Source organism: Protopterus annectens, chromosome 10.part0 (assembly GCF_019279795.1).
Source record: "Protopterus annectens isolate FY-2018-M chromosome 10.part0, PAN1.0, whole genome shotgun sequence".
NCBI lineage: Eukaryota > Metazoa > Chordata > Ceratodontiformes > Protopteridae > Protopterus > Protopterus annectens.
In genome coordinates, this window is record NC_056744.1 from 1,766,443,635 (window position 1) to 1,766,458,312 (window position 14,678).

Here is a 14,678-nt window from a genome sequence, read left to right on the forward strand (position 1 = left end):
AAAAACGGTCCAGTCGCACACCCTCACGCTTGTGAGTGCATTATCACACAGGCATCCTATTCTTCCTTTCCACCTGCATGCATCGTTCCATTCTCATGTTGCAGTCGCATCCTACATATTCAGTCCTCTAGTTTACACTACATTCACATTTGCGAACATGTACACAAGGGTACCTTTTCATTCTTTTGCTTCGTTCCCAGAGTACTGGCCTTTGATCCCAGGCACACACTTTAAACCTACTGACTTTTGCTGTAAGTACTTGCAGTTCTTCAGGTGACATGATGGGAGGAGTAGGTCGCTGGTTGGGGTGTATAGCTATACTGGCTCTTTTCGTCTTTCATACAACAGCAAATATAACACAGGATCACTCCACCTGCAATAAGGACAGCTGCAGTTGCCCAGCCAATGTGCAAGGCTTCTCCCAGTTCTTCCTTCTGGACATTGTTGACTAAAGGATTATAAAAGTCCCTGAAAATATTATGTCCTGTCCAGGATACTGGGATCAGAACTATGATTCCAGCCAAAATAAATGTAATTCCGGCAGCAAGTGTTCTTTCACACGCTCATTATCTCCTGTACACCACATGTATTTCTTTCCAGTGGTAGCTATTAACACCAACAGCCAGTAAGGTCAGAATTACTGCAGTACACATCAGACCTCAGGCACCCTGAAGGTCATGTGTTAGTACCAATCCAGAAGAGAACCTTGCACCTTGTATTGCATTCTTAAGTTTGCATGCTAGATACACAAACCTTCCCATACAGTTTCAAAGACAATGATGCCACTGCCTATAAAGGCTGTAACCCTGCACCGGAGCATTCTTTTTACAGCACTTGTCTCTATCAAACCAAAGACACTAAGGCAAAAACCAACAATTTCAAGTGCTGTAACTGCCTTTTTTCAGCCTTGTGTTGTCTAGTAGAATGCGGTGTTAAAGAACTTTAGTCAGAGTCACCAAACATCTTTAGCAAGCCTGCAAACAAAGCAAATCAGTCAATACTCGCATTTTGTCAGTATTCAAATGCATAGGGTGAGGGATGCAGAACTTGCCTCGCAATGGAAAAGCTAGACAGATAAGGCACTTCTTGTAATATTTAAGCTAAATTGAAACATTGCACTGCACTTCCTTCTTCTAGCTGACCATGCAGTCTAAGTAAAATTCTTCTGTGTTTACAAATACAAGACTGAGTACTGAGGCATTCAACAAGAACAGGAATATCAAGTTTTTGAAGTACTCATATTCTTGAGGAGTGTTGATGAGATAAAGACATTTTACATTGTTATAATTATAAGCAAAGTATTTCTAGAATACTCTTCTCTGCTAACCTTTTCTTTATTTGATTTATTTTTTTTACTAGTGCATTAGTTATAAAAATAGTAAGTCCAGCAACAGTGATTTCAGATCTTTTTAAACATCTTTTACAAGTGTGATATTGCACAGGTGTATTGTAGAGCTATTGTTGCATTGTTCCCTGTTTTCTTGAAGTCTAAGAAATGCTGTTAATGGTTGCTCCACAATATCAGTAACTGCATGTCTGTTAAACTTGATGGCTCTCTGTTAGTTTATTTTTTTAATTTTCAGCTATTGCATTTGTTCAGTGGATAGCACTCTCACCTTTTATGCTGGAAGATAAGAGTGCTGTAGGTTGTATTCCTGCATCAAGTGACTGCATTCATGCACTAACTAACATAGACATTGTGCTGTAGCATAATGGGATTGTTGGACTTCTGAGGTCCCAGCTGTTGGCTGGCACTTTAAACCAGGTTCCCATATGCCAGGGGAGGTGGAAGTTTGGCAGGTTTTAAAGGATATTGTGAGGAGGAGTATGGTAAGAAGGAGCACTGATATGGGATTACTTGATAGCTAGAATATTGCAGCATAGTGGTCGTTTATGTAGAAGATGCAAAGGATTTGAGTAGTTGGGGAGAGGGGCTGTTAGGTGGGAAACAGTGTTAAAAGAAGGGAATATAAAGTATTAAGACAGAGTGACAGAGCACAGTTTGGAGAGGTGACTGATGTGATATAAATAGGTCCACTTTAGAACAACAAAATGTCAGTTACCCAAAACCCATATCACTGACACAAAAAGACTGACAGCATCAACGCACCAACGTCCTGGAACACTGACTCACCATTCCAGGTAAGTAACCTATCGGCCATCCGAAACAAACACATAAACAGAAGAAAACCAAACCCACCCATGTGGGAGCTGTGCCCCCCCCCAACTAAATATACCAACTCCGAGATAGCACTACCGTGGGGGTAAGGGGTAAAGTTCAACAGGATGGCCAAATGGTTACTTATCTGGAGTGAAACGTCACTGTTCCAGGACGTCAGTGTGTTGGTGCTGTCGATCTTCTCGTCTCGGTGATATGAATTTCAGTTAAGTGGTATTTCATTGTTCTAAAGTAGACCTAGTATAAATGTATGGATGTACTGATGAAAATACAAGGTAGAAAGTAGAGAATTGTGTGAGCTGTCTAAACACAGATGAGGTATATTAATAATTTGCTTACTTAGTGAAATAATGTTAATTATTTTGGTCTTAAAGGTAGCTTTTGGAGATGAGGTGTAGTTGTTTCAAAGAGAATAGCTGTTCTTAGTTTGTGTTTAAAAAGCCCAAGTAGCTGGGGTTATGAATTACATCTAATGGTGCTTATAAAGGAACCTGTAATTATTTAGACTGATTTGATAAAGATGGATTGATGATTCTGGATCAGTCTCACTAGCTAGTTTGCAGTTGCCTAAGTGGTGATTTTTAGTTTTAATTCACATTGAAAGGTCATTATGTGGATTATATATGACTTGAGAATGAAAGAGCACATGTCTTGACAGAGTAGGTTTTCTGTTAGGAGGAGAAAGTAAACTATGACACTGCAGTAAGATTTTCATTTTAAAATAGTAGATCTTAAAATGCACTGAGTGTTTAAGTCTCAATATCATCAACAATAAGAGTCAGTACCTCAAAGGCTCCATTTCTTTTTATCCTTGACAGGATTTCTCCAAGTAAGAGAAAGAGGTGTGTGGGTGTGTGTATATCAACAGCAAGTAAGGTTTCCTTGTTTTTTCATCCTGGACAGGATTCCTGCAGGTAAAGGAAAGAAGAAGGTGTGTATAAAGTGCCCTGATTGGGGATAGCAGGTGGTTAGTTAATTTGCTCAGGCTCAAAACTCTGTACCTTGGTACCTTCTGCTCGTGTTAAGTCTGTTTACAATGTGCAGATGTGTTGTTTAGCAAATGGTATCACTATTATGTTAAAAAACTTAAAAGCATTGTTAGTAGCACAACAAGTAATATACTTGCTTTTGATGCAAAAGGCTGTGGAGTCTAGTCCCACAGCATGTAGATGGATTGCTCATACTGTGTTGTACTTTACAGGGGGTGGGGTGCTGCAGTCCTCCTTTGGATGAGATGCCTAAAAACTATGAGCCTGTTGTCAGTTTGTCATCCATTCCCTATTGCAGTATTACCAGCTTACCATTTTTTTAATGTAACATAGGCAACAGGCACTTTATTTGTAGATGAAACACTGAAATATAAAGTTGTTTGCTAGCAGCAGCCTCTTCATTAGTTACAGATCTCTTTAATATGGAATTATTTAGATGACTTTTACTTTTGCAGTGATTGTGTATTTTTACTGATATTGGTAGATTGTAATGACAGAAGTTTGAATAGTCTTTTATGATGGAAATGTTCTGAATTGGGCATTTTTTCATTATTGGTTCATACATATTGTTTCATTGCTTACTGGAAAAATGTTCAAAATTACAAATTTAAAACATGCTTTAAAGAGTGGTGCTGTATAATATAAGGAACTTAATATAATATGATCAGGAAGGTGAATCAAAGAACACACGCATGACTACATAGTCCTAAATGTGTGTGCAAGGGGCCTATGATTTGAAAACAGCCCAAAGGCAAACTTTATCCGCCACTGGCCAGATGCATTTTCTTTGAATGTGGGTTTCAATGACTGTGAGTTTCACAGGCAAAGATGTTTTAATGCTGTTTGTTTTCATTGTGAGACCGTATTGCTTTGTTTAGCAAATGTCTGTCAGTGTTTGTGCTATAACATTTAAAATAAAAGTTTTAAATTAAATCCAAATAAGCATTGTAGAAGTAAATCAGAAAACAGTATGCACCTTACAGTGTTTATGGTAACTGGGGAGAAATAGCCAAGTAATGAGACACTAGAATACCTGCAGGAGGCAGGTCTGTGTATGGGGGGGTGGGCAATCCATTACTCTGCCTAAGTCCCCATTTGACCATGATCTGGCTCTGCTTCCCAACCACAGACACACAGGGTACACTTCCACTGTAGCATACGTCTAACATTTGCAGATATGACAAGAAGTATGTTCAACCGTTTGAACTTCATTCATACCACCCATGATGTCAGCCACATTTAGAACCAGAATTTGCTTTGGGCAAGAACTCAACCATGAAGTTACCCAGCTCACAGCCTAGCATAGCAATGCTATTACTGTGTATTTCATCTTGGTTGTGGCTTACACTGAGATGAGGGAATCAGTATGTGCATTAAGACATCCACAACGCTTGCTGTGTGGTTTAACTGATTTAGTAAATATGTTTTTTTTAATTAATATTTCTTGTGTTACTTTGTAATGACCAGGGGCATGGCTTTGTTATCATTTACAATGTCCCACCTGCTTGCATAATTGCATAGGCACCCTGCACTGTGTAGGAAGAGCAGTGCACACACCCCGCCCACTGTGGACACTGTTCATTAAAGCTGTAGGTGGCCAAAGTTTAAGCAAGGACCTGCAAGAGATGGCTTACAGGAGGCTTCAATGTTGCTAGCAACTGTATACTTATTTAGCCAAGAAATGAGTAACGGTATGTAAGATGTGAGTACTTTACAGTTAACCGTGGTATATAGTTTTCTTGGTTATCCAAACATAAACAGATATACCCTGGAGCTCTGGCCTCTGGGTTTGCACCCCCCTGCAAAAATGCCTGCAGGCACCCTTGATCAGCACCACTCAAGTTACACACCTATTGTCAGCAGCATTTTGTTCTTCCATCTCAGAGTTTTCATATGAAGCTAAGCAGTTCTGTATGTGCAACTTGGTTGTTGAAATATTAAAAAAATACAAAGTGAATGACTATATGCAGTGGATATAAAAAGTGCACACACCCCTGTTAAAATGCCAGGTTTCTGTGATTTAAAAAATGAGACCACAATAAATTATTTCAAAACTTTTCCCACCTTTAATGTGACCTGTAACCTGTACAATTCAATTGAAAAACAAATCTCTTAGGGGAAAAATATAAACAATAAAAAATGTACAATAAGTTGATTGCATAAGTGTCCACACCTTTAAACTAATACTTTGTTGAAGCACCTTTTGATTTAATTACAGCATTCAGTCTTCTTGGGTGCACACCTGCCATCAAATAATGAGACTCTGATTAACTCTAAGTAAAGTTCAGCTGTCCTAGTAGGATTTTCCTGACATTTACTCAGTTGCCTGCTACAGCAAAAGCCATGGTTTGCAGAGAGCTTACAAAGCATCAAAGGGATCTCATTGTTGAAAGGTATCAGTCAGGAGAAAGGTACAAAACAAATTCCACAGCATTGGATATACCATGGAACACAGTGAAGACTGTCATCAAAAAGTGGAGAAAATATGGGACAACAGTGACATTGCAAAAAACTGGACGTCCCTCCAAAATTGATGAAAGACAAGATGAAAACTGGTCAGGGAGGCTGCCAGGAGACCTACAGCAACACTGAAGGAGCTGCAGGAATTTCTGGCAAGTACTGGTTGTGTACTACATGTGACAACAATCTCCCATATTCTCCATATGTCTGGACTATGGGGTAGGGTTGCAAGACGGAAGCCTTTTCATACACAGAAAAACATCCAGACCTGGCTAAAATTTTCAAAACAATACATCAAGTCTCCTAAAAGAATGTGGGGAAATGTGTTATGGTCTGATGAGACCAAGGTTGAACTTTTTGGCCACAATTCCAAAATGTACATTTGGCACAAAAAAAACCCCACTTGACATCACCAAAATAACACCATCCCCACGGTGAAGCATGGTAGTGGCAGTATCATGCTTTGGGGTTGCTTTTCTTCAGCTGGAACTGGGGCTTTGGTCAAGGTGGAGGGAATTATGAACAGTTCCAAATACCAGTCACTTTTGACGCGAAACATTCAGGCATCTGTTGAAAACTGAAGATCAAGAGGAATTTCACCTTTCAACACAGGAATGACCCCAAACATACATCCAAATCAATAAAAGAATGGCTTCACCAAAAGAAAATTAACATTTTAGAATGGCCTGGCCAGAGCCCAGACCTAAATCCAATAGAAAATCTGTGGAGTGACCTGAAGAGGGCTGTGCACAAGAGATGCCCTCGGAATCTGACAGATTTGGAGTGCTTTTGCAAGGAAGACTGGGCAAATATTGCCAAGTCAAGATGTGCCATGCTGATGGACTCCTACTCAAGAAGACTGAATACTGTAATTAAACTAAAAGGTGATTAAACAAAGTATTACTTTAAGGTTGTGCACACTTATGCAACCACCTTATTGTATGTTTTTTATTGTTTATATTTATTCCCCTAACAGATTTGTTTTTCAATTGAATTGTACAAGTTATAGGTCACATTAAAGGTGGGAAAGGTTTTGAAATGATTTACTGTGGTCTCAATTTTTTATATCACAAAAAACTGGCATTTTAACAGGGGTGTGTACACTTTTTATTTCCACTGTAAATATTGTATGAAGAACAAGTAATATCTCTATACCTGCACTAGACAAAGGTTAAATATCAGTCTAGTTATGTTTGCCATTGTGTAAGTTTTAAGATGAAATATTTAATTACTTTGCATGTAGCATTAGTTTTAGAATTATTAATATAAATATGAACAAGCAATGTTGACGCCTTGAGGCGTCAGTAGGATGTAACTGCAAAGCACTTGGAGGCGTCACTTGTCTGTAATAATACACAACAGGATTTTTCATGTTACATTTACTTTCACTGTAGAATAACAAAATTCTCAATGAAAACATGTGGGAGTAGGCCCTTGTGGCAGAGCTCTTGCAGTATCAGTGCTGGATGTAATGACCACAGCCTCTGAAAAGAAAGAAAAAATATTTTTTTTTACTAAACTGTAATAGTGTATTAAATCAATAAAATTAGTATTTATTTTAAAAACAGATGGAGGAAGGACTACAATGAGTCAGAGCAAGAGAACTTTTGAAAAGTGTAAGAACAGAGAGATGGTAAGAAAGTTTCTGAATGTAAGCTCAAAGTAAGATTAACAGGCGGCATACTGACAGGGAACCACAATAATATAGTGTCTATGCAGAGATGTACAGAGCAGATTATCATAACATAGCACTACACTAATAAGCACAATATAAAACCATCATTTATAGGTGGGTGGTGAACAGCTTTGTGAGCTAGTGTGAGATTAATCAGTTGCAGCTGAACATCAGTAAAAAATGGTAGTAAATGCAGGGAGATCACAATCTCATCCCCCAATGATCCCTCTCTCAGTTAGGGGGGTTGACATGGAGATTGTTTAGGACTACAAGTATTTGGGGGTGGCACCTGGACAGTAAGCTGGACTAGTCCAAAAACTCACAGGTGGCATATAAAAAGTGTCAGAGTAGGCTGCACTTACTACAAAGACTCAGATCCTTTCGAGTCTGCAACACTATGCTGTGATTGTTCTATGAGACTGTAGTGACCAGTGTTATCTTTTTCACAGTGACATGTTGGGGTAGTAACATACAGAAGGCAGAGGCAAACAGACTCAATAAATTGGTAAGGAAGGCTAGCTCAATAGTTGGAGAAGAACTGAACACCCTCTAAACCATGGCTGAGAGACGAATGTTAGAGTGACTAAAGTCCATCATGGAAAATATTGACCACCCCCTCAACAGAGTGGTTGATGGTCAGAGAAGTTCCTTTAGCAGGAGACTGATGAGCATGAAGTGCTCCACTGAACATCATAGGAAATCCTTCCTGCCCATAACCATCAGACGCTATAACACCTCCTACTATCTTAGCACCACCCCCTCTACTAAAAGAGATCACATAGTGCAATATTAAACTCTTAACCTGTTTTCCCCCATCCATTTATCTTTTTTTTACCTCTTTTCAGTGCAATATGCTGTACCTTAGTTATAGTATCGTAATGTGCAATACACCATATCCTAGTGTGAGTGGTAATTAACATGAAAGGCTCCCCCTTTCATGTCATTACTGTATGTGGTATCAAACTCATCTAATACTTTGGCTATGGTCAACAGTGTACTTAATATCAGGCATTGCTGTTATATATGTCTTCTTCTTTCGACTTTTTCCCGGTTAGGGGTCGCCACAGCGGATCGCCTGTCCGCTCATGATTGGCAGTGGACTTTTACAGTGTCGAGTTGCCAGCCCGGCGCCCAACCTTCCACAGAAGGCACACACTCGCATGCACTCACACCTAGGGCCAATCTAGAGTGTCCAATCCACCTACAGCATGTCTTTGGGATGTGGGAGGAAACCGGAGCACCCGGAGGAAACCCACATGGCCACAGGGAGGACATACAGACTCCACACAGAAGGCACCCCAGTAGAGGATTGAACCGGAGAACCTCTTGCTATGTGGCAACAACGCTAACCGCTGCACCACTGCGGCCGCCCCATTGCTGCTATATATGTGAGGTACCATAAGTGAGTATAGTATTTGTCTTTTCTAATTATGTAACATATGTGTTTGGTCTACATTGTGTCTGTGTTTATCTGTGCAGTTGTAATATAAGCAATTTCCTGCGGGATCAATTAAGTATTTTTAGTAAACATTCATAGGATTAACCAGTATGTCAGATGAGTATTATATATACCAAAACACCACCAACTTACATTACAGTCATTCTTGTTAAAGGGAACAGGTTCAACATGCATAAAGCATATCCAGATTGAATGAAATTGATACAAATGCAACACACTACCGAGGTCCTTTCATTATTCTGCACAGTCTTAGAACAAACAGAAATGTAATAACATATGACACATGCTTCTGTGGATGCACTTGTGCATTAAATTATATGCCCTAAATATATGATTCTGCATAGTCATACTTCATTAAACAAAAAGGAACTGCCATATAATCAGTGCCTTGCAGACTGCCTCAGGCTTACAGTCAAACGTAAAATTGTAGAAGCCTCTTCACTTCTCAGCATCAGCAAAACAGTGAGTCAAAGCAGAAGAGCAAGAGAAGAATGCTTTCTGGGCACAAGTACACCCACAGCATGATCGCTATGGGATTCAAAGGCCCATTCTGCATAAGTAGACAGTATGTTCACCAAAACAATTTCTTCAAATGCAATAAGTCCACAAATTGGCAAAGTCCAATTTCGATCCCTCTTTAATAGACAAATGACAAAATGAAGAAGTAAAATAAACTGAGTCCCTTAAAATCCACACGATAAGCGCTTTCGATAAAAATCTTCCTCAGATCGTGATCTAAAAATGGGACTAGCATTCATTTTTAAAAGATGAGCTTCTATATTGCTGACCAATCCATACACAGTCCAGAAAGCAAGGAAAATGCAATATCTATATGGACAGTTTAGTGTAGCCTAACCATTGAGGTTAACAGCTCTAGTATTTTTCATAAAGTCGATGTCGATGTCAGCAAAAAATGATGTGCTTCAGCTGCATAAATCTTCTCCATCACGCTAAGCAGGTCTCCTCCTTTTATAAACTGAGAAATAGTAGGAACATTGATAAAGATATACATGCTAGAAAAAATGTCATACATCTACAGGCAACAGAATTAGAAGTGTACATTTCAAACACAGTCTCTGCTTTCTTAATTCTTCTGTGTTCAGCACTTTTGCTTTCCCATTAAAACATTTTTGCTGCCTTGTTTCTCACTCAGTAATCTACTCACACAGTGCTTTTTCTTTTAATCCACATGGACCCCTGTCTCTTGCTGTAGTCAAGTCATGCACTAGATTTCAGCCCTGTTCTTGAGAAAGCAGGTCTCAGTGCAAGGCTGGAGCATGCCTTCAGGAATATCAATAGACTTTCTAAATATCAAAGGAGGGGCTGTTTGTCCAAGCTCTCCTCCAGTGACAAGGTCCCAACATTCAAATAACTTATACTACATAGTTGCCTTGTTTGGCTTTTTCAAACAGTGACTGTTGGCACCAAGGCTTTGCACACACAGCTAGTTACAGATACAATCTCTCTCTGACATACAATATACTTATAAGGGGCTAAGCCATGTGACAGCAGGGGGTGCATTATCATTCCACTAAAACACACACTGAAAACTTAACCTTAGCTATCCTACACTAGAATTGTTAAAGAACCAACATACATACCTAACTAGTTCCTCCCTCCCTTGTCCCACATTCACCCCTACCAGTGGTACAGAATCATGCTATCAGATACAAGGGATACTGCTGACACCCCCACAGTCCCACAGTCTCACACTGAATCCTGTTACTGTTAATCTGTCTCTGGCTATTCATGCAAAATCTTTTCTGTCTATCAATTAAAATTTCTCATAGTTCAGTGATCAAAGAAATTCACACCTGTATGTGCTATCACACTAGACATGGGACTGTTAATGTAAACAGTTAATATGACCTGCATTTACATCCCTTATACATTTTACTAAAGGTAAACCATTCTAAAATGCACAAATGCAGTCAACAGAAATGGAAAGACAAAGGCCCAAAATAGGGACAGATTTTAAATATTACTGTTATAAACTTAGAAAGTTGCTAGAATAACATGATTTGTGTTTGTATGTATTTCTTGAAGGATATGAGGTCTGCAAATCAGATGTATATCATTATTTAGAGACTACAAGTCTCACTGACCAGAAAAACGCATATTTTATGAGGAAGATACTAAAATAAGAGCTAAAATTCTGGACATTCTGTGAAAATCTGGACAGTTGAGAAGTATGACACAACAATGGCCTAACTTCAGTGATGGTCAGTATTAGATTCACTCAGCAACTGCTGGAAAACATTATTATAGCATCAAAATAGCACATAGCAATTCCTGTAGAACTAATGACAAACTGATTTTGCTGCAAGACTAGCTCTTCTACTACAAAATGGATGTCTAGTTTATTGCAAAAGATCTATCTAATATAGGCTCATAGGTCATTACTGGGCTAATGACCATTAGAGCCTTTATAAGGCTAGCCATGCACCCCAACCCAATTTTGTACAAAAGTACCTCGAGTGTCTACATGGGGGGGGGGGGGGGGGCATTTTAGTAAGCCAGTACTAAGGGTTTTGAGGGGGTATTAACTGGTAAACATTTTAGTTACTGGCAGCCTCTGCCCATCAGACACCTTGGAGTCAGACCAGTGGTGAATTTGTGATTTCCCATCCAACGGTCAAAGTTTTATTTGAATAGGGTCAGGGATGAACTCTGCTTCACATAGATGGGGAGCCTGTTCCATAAAATGGAGATTCTTTTAGTCACATATCTGTGTCTCCAACATGTTCTATTTGTAGGTTCAAATGACAAATTCACCACCGTAACAGGAACAGGCAAGCAAAAACTGAGGGTAATGCTACTCAATGCTAGAAGTCTAAATCTCAAAATGCACTTACTCGAGGCACTCCTTAAAATGGAAAACATCGCTATCTGTGCAGTGACTGAGACCTGGTTCAAGGCTCCAGAGAGCACCCCTGCACTACCAGGCAGACCACACTTTTCGGCCATGTAACCTGGACCAGAACACCAAAGGTGGAGGTGGGTCCATATTCATTAAGGATATCACCTCCAGGTTAGTTGCTCAGCATAATGCATCCAAGGTTATCCAAGTGCAACTAACTCTGGGCAAAACAGCAATCCAAATTGTAGCTTGCTACAGATCCCCCACCATGCCCCAAGATTCCCACTCCTCTTTTCTTGATGTACTGGAAAATATTAGGGTTCAACCAAACACCCTCATAATGGGTGATTTCAACTACCCCACCATTAACTGGGAAAACGACTCATGTACCAACTCCTTCACACAACGCTTTCTGGGATTCATTAACACCAATGCCCTGGATCAACTTATCCACACCCCCACCAGGGGCAACAATATCCTAGACCTAGTCATTACCAACATGAGTGACCGGTGTTCCACACCTGAAGTCAGCTCCTCGTTGGTCCGATCCTACCATAAGCTAATCACCCTTGATATCCACATCCTACCCCCACCCCCCTTTAAGGAAACCACAGTAAAAAAATTCTCCAAAGCCAACTTCATGCTTCTTAAGACGGAAGTGGTGAACTTCACGACACCCATGCAGATGGACAATACAGTTACGACTGCTGAATCCTACACAAATGCACTCTATAAGCATTTACACGAGTGCATGGATCTTGCTATCCCAAACATAACCAAGATGCTATCCTCCAGAAAAAGGAAGACAATCTGGTGGTCCCCTGCCATAAACAAACTGTACAACAGAAGGAAGAAATTGTTGGAAAAGAGAGTAAAATCCCATGAGTGGAGGAGCTCCTTGGTCAGCCTCAGTAAGAAGCTGAGATCCCTTATAAGATCCTCCAAAGCTAGCTACGAAAACAAAATTGACACTGATTCTAAAGACAACCACAAAGCATTCTATAGCTATGTCAAGAATCTCAATGGCAACACCCAGATCCGCTCTGAGTTACAGCACAATGGCACGAAAATTACAGAACCAACTGATATTGCCAACATCCTGGCAGATAGGTTCAGTGCTAATTTTACCCCCCCTCAACCCCTAAAGGGCCCATATCTATACAGGAAGAATGCAGAGTCCCCCTAATCACAACTACGCAGGTAAAAGCTGCACTCTCTAAAGCCAAAAACACAGCATCCATGGGACCGGACAACATCCCAGGCTGCATTTTACACAAACTTCAGAACAAACTGACTCCCCACCTAGTACCATGTTCAATCATAGCCTCACATCAGGCTTTGTGCCCACTGAATGGCGTAGAGCAACAGTTAGCCCATTCTACAAAGGGGGAGCCACCACTGATCCCGGGAACTATTGCCCTATTAGCCTGATGAGCCTGGTCTGCAAGGCCATGGAACGTATCATCATGGAACTCATAAACAAAGACATTGGTAACCTCCAAACTCTGGATCCCACCCAGCTCGGGTTTGTGAAAGGCAGATCATGTCTCCTGAACCTGATTGACTTCTTTGAGCCAGTCACCAAAGCCATAAATGAGGGTAAGGTGGTTCACACAAACTATCGTGACCTTGCCAAGGCTTTTGACATCATCCCCCATTTTGGAATTATAGCTAAACTCACTAAACTAGGTATAAATCCCTATGTCACAAGATGGGTTGCCAACTGGCTCACTGACAGAACCCACACTGTAAAAGTTGCACACTCCAAATCTGACTTCAAACCAGTGACAAGTGAAGTACCACAGGGTTCAGTCCTGGGACCTCTCCTGTTTGGTATCTACTTCTCTGAAGTACAGGCTAACACAGAAGGCCTCTGGCTAACAAAGTTCTCAGATGACTGCAAACTAGGAACCATAGTCGAGTCCCCAAATGATGTGGAAATCCTACAGAAGGACCTTACTGAGACAGATGCCTGGTATCAGAGCCATGGCCTCAAGCTCAATGCTAAAAAGTGCATTGTCATTCCCTTTGGTAAAAACTCTGTACCCATAAACTACTACATAGACAGCAGTCTACTTAACACCAAATGTGTGATGAGACCTTGGAACCCAGGTGGACAGTAGTATGTACTTTGATAGTCACATCGCCACAGTAGTCAGGAAGTCCTTCTACATGTCACACCTCATCATAAAAGGGTTCTCATCCAGGGAAAAAAGAGGTCATTGTTACCCTCTACTCAACACTCATTAGACCCATTATAGAGTACAACTTTCCTTTTGGAATGTACCTCAAAAGACATTTGCAGCAGCTGGAAAGGACACAGAAGTACCTCACAAAGAGGATTACTGGCCTCAAACAGATACCCTACACTGACCATCTCAAAAAACTCCAGCTTTACTCCGTAGCAAATCGCCTACTCCGAAGTGATCTCTGCCTAACATATAAAGCTATGTTAAACCCAGAGCTGTTGGACATGCTACACCTAAAGAAATCCCAATCCCTCCAAACTACATGGTCTAGGGACCTACACCTTGTCACCACAATAAACATGCTGGAGGGATAGATTCCTGTCCCAGAGACTTCCCATACTCTGGAACACGCTACCCATCTATGTCAAGCAAAGTTCTTCATTAGCACTCTTCAAGAAAAATCTTGATGAGTAGATGGCAAATAGGAAATACACCCCGGGGATCACTTCTGTGTCTCTGCTCGGCAGTGGCACAGGAAAATAACTTTCCTGGCTGGCATAAGCCAGGGAACCTTGTTGGCTAGGTTTACGTAGGCCCTTGGGCTGATAGCTTAGTACCTACCTATGAACCTATGTCACAAAGTTCAAATCCTTGGATCTAATGTTTCTACCCGCTGCTTGCCATCAGGACTGGATCTGAGGATGCCTTATATGCCAGGCATAGATCACCTCATAGTAGCCTGTAGGACACTGAATCCAGAGATAAGGCCTTTAGACAATATGTGTAGGACAAGTTTTTCACGCCATGGATTCTACCAGTGAGGAATTTTGATGGGCGCTCTAACTGATGTGAGTGGTAAGTGTCTAG

General features: G+C 40.6%; 1 pseudogene; it reads right to left on the reverse strand.

Annotated features, from left to right (window-relative positions):
* Window positions 1–269: 269 nt before the first annotated feature.
* The window catches only part of LOC122814480, a 94,428-nt pseudogene continuing 80,019 nt past the window's right edge, over window positions 270–14,678 (reverse strand).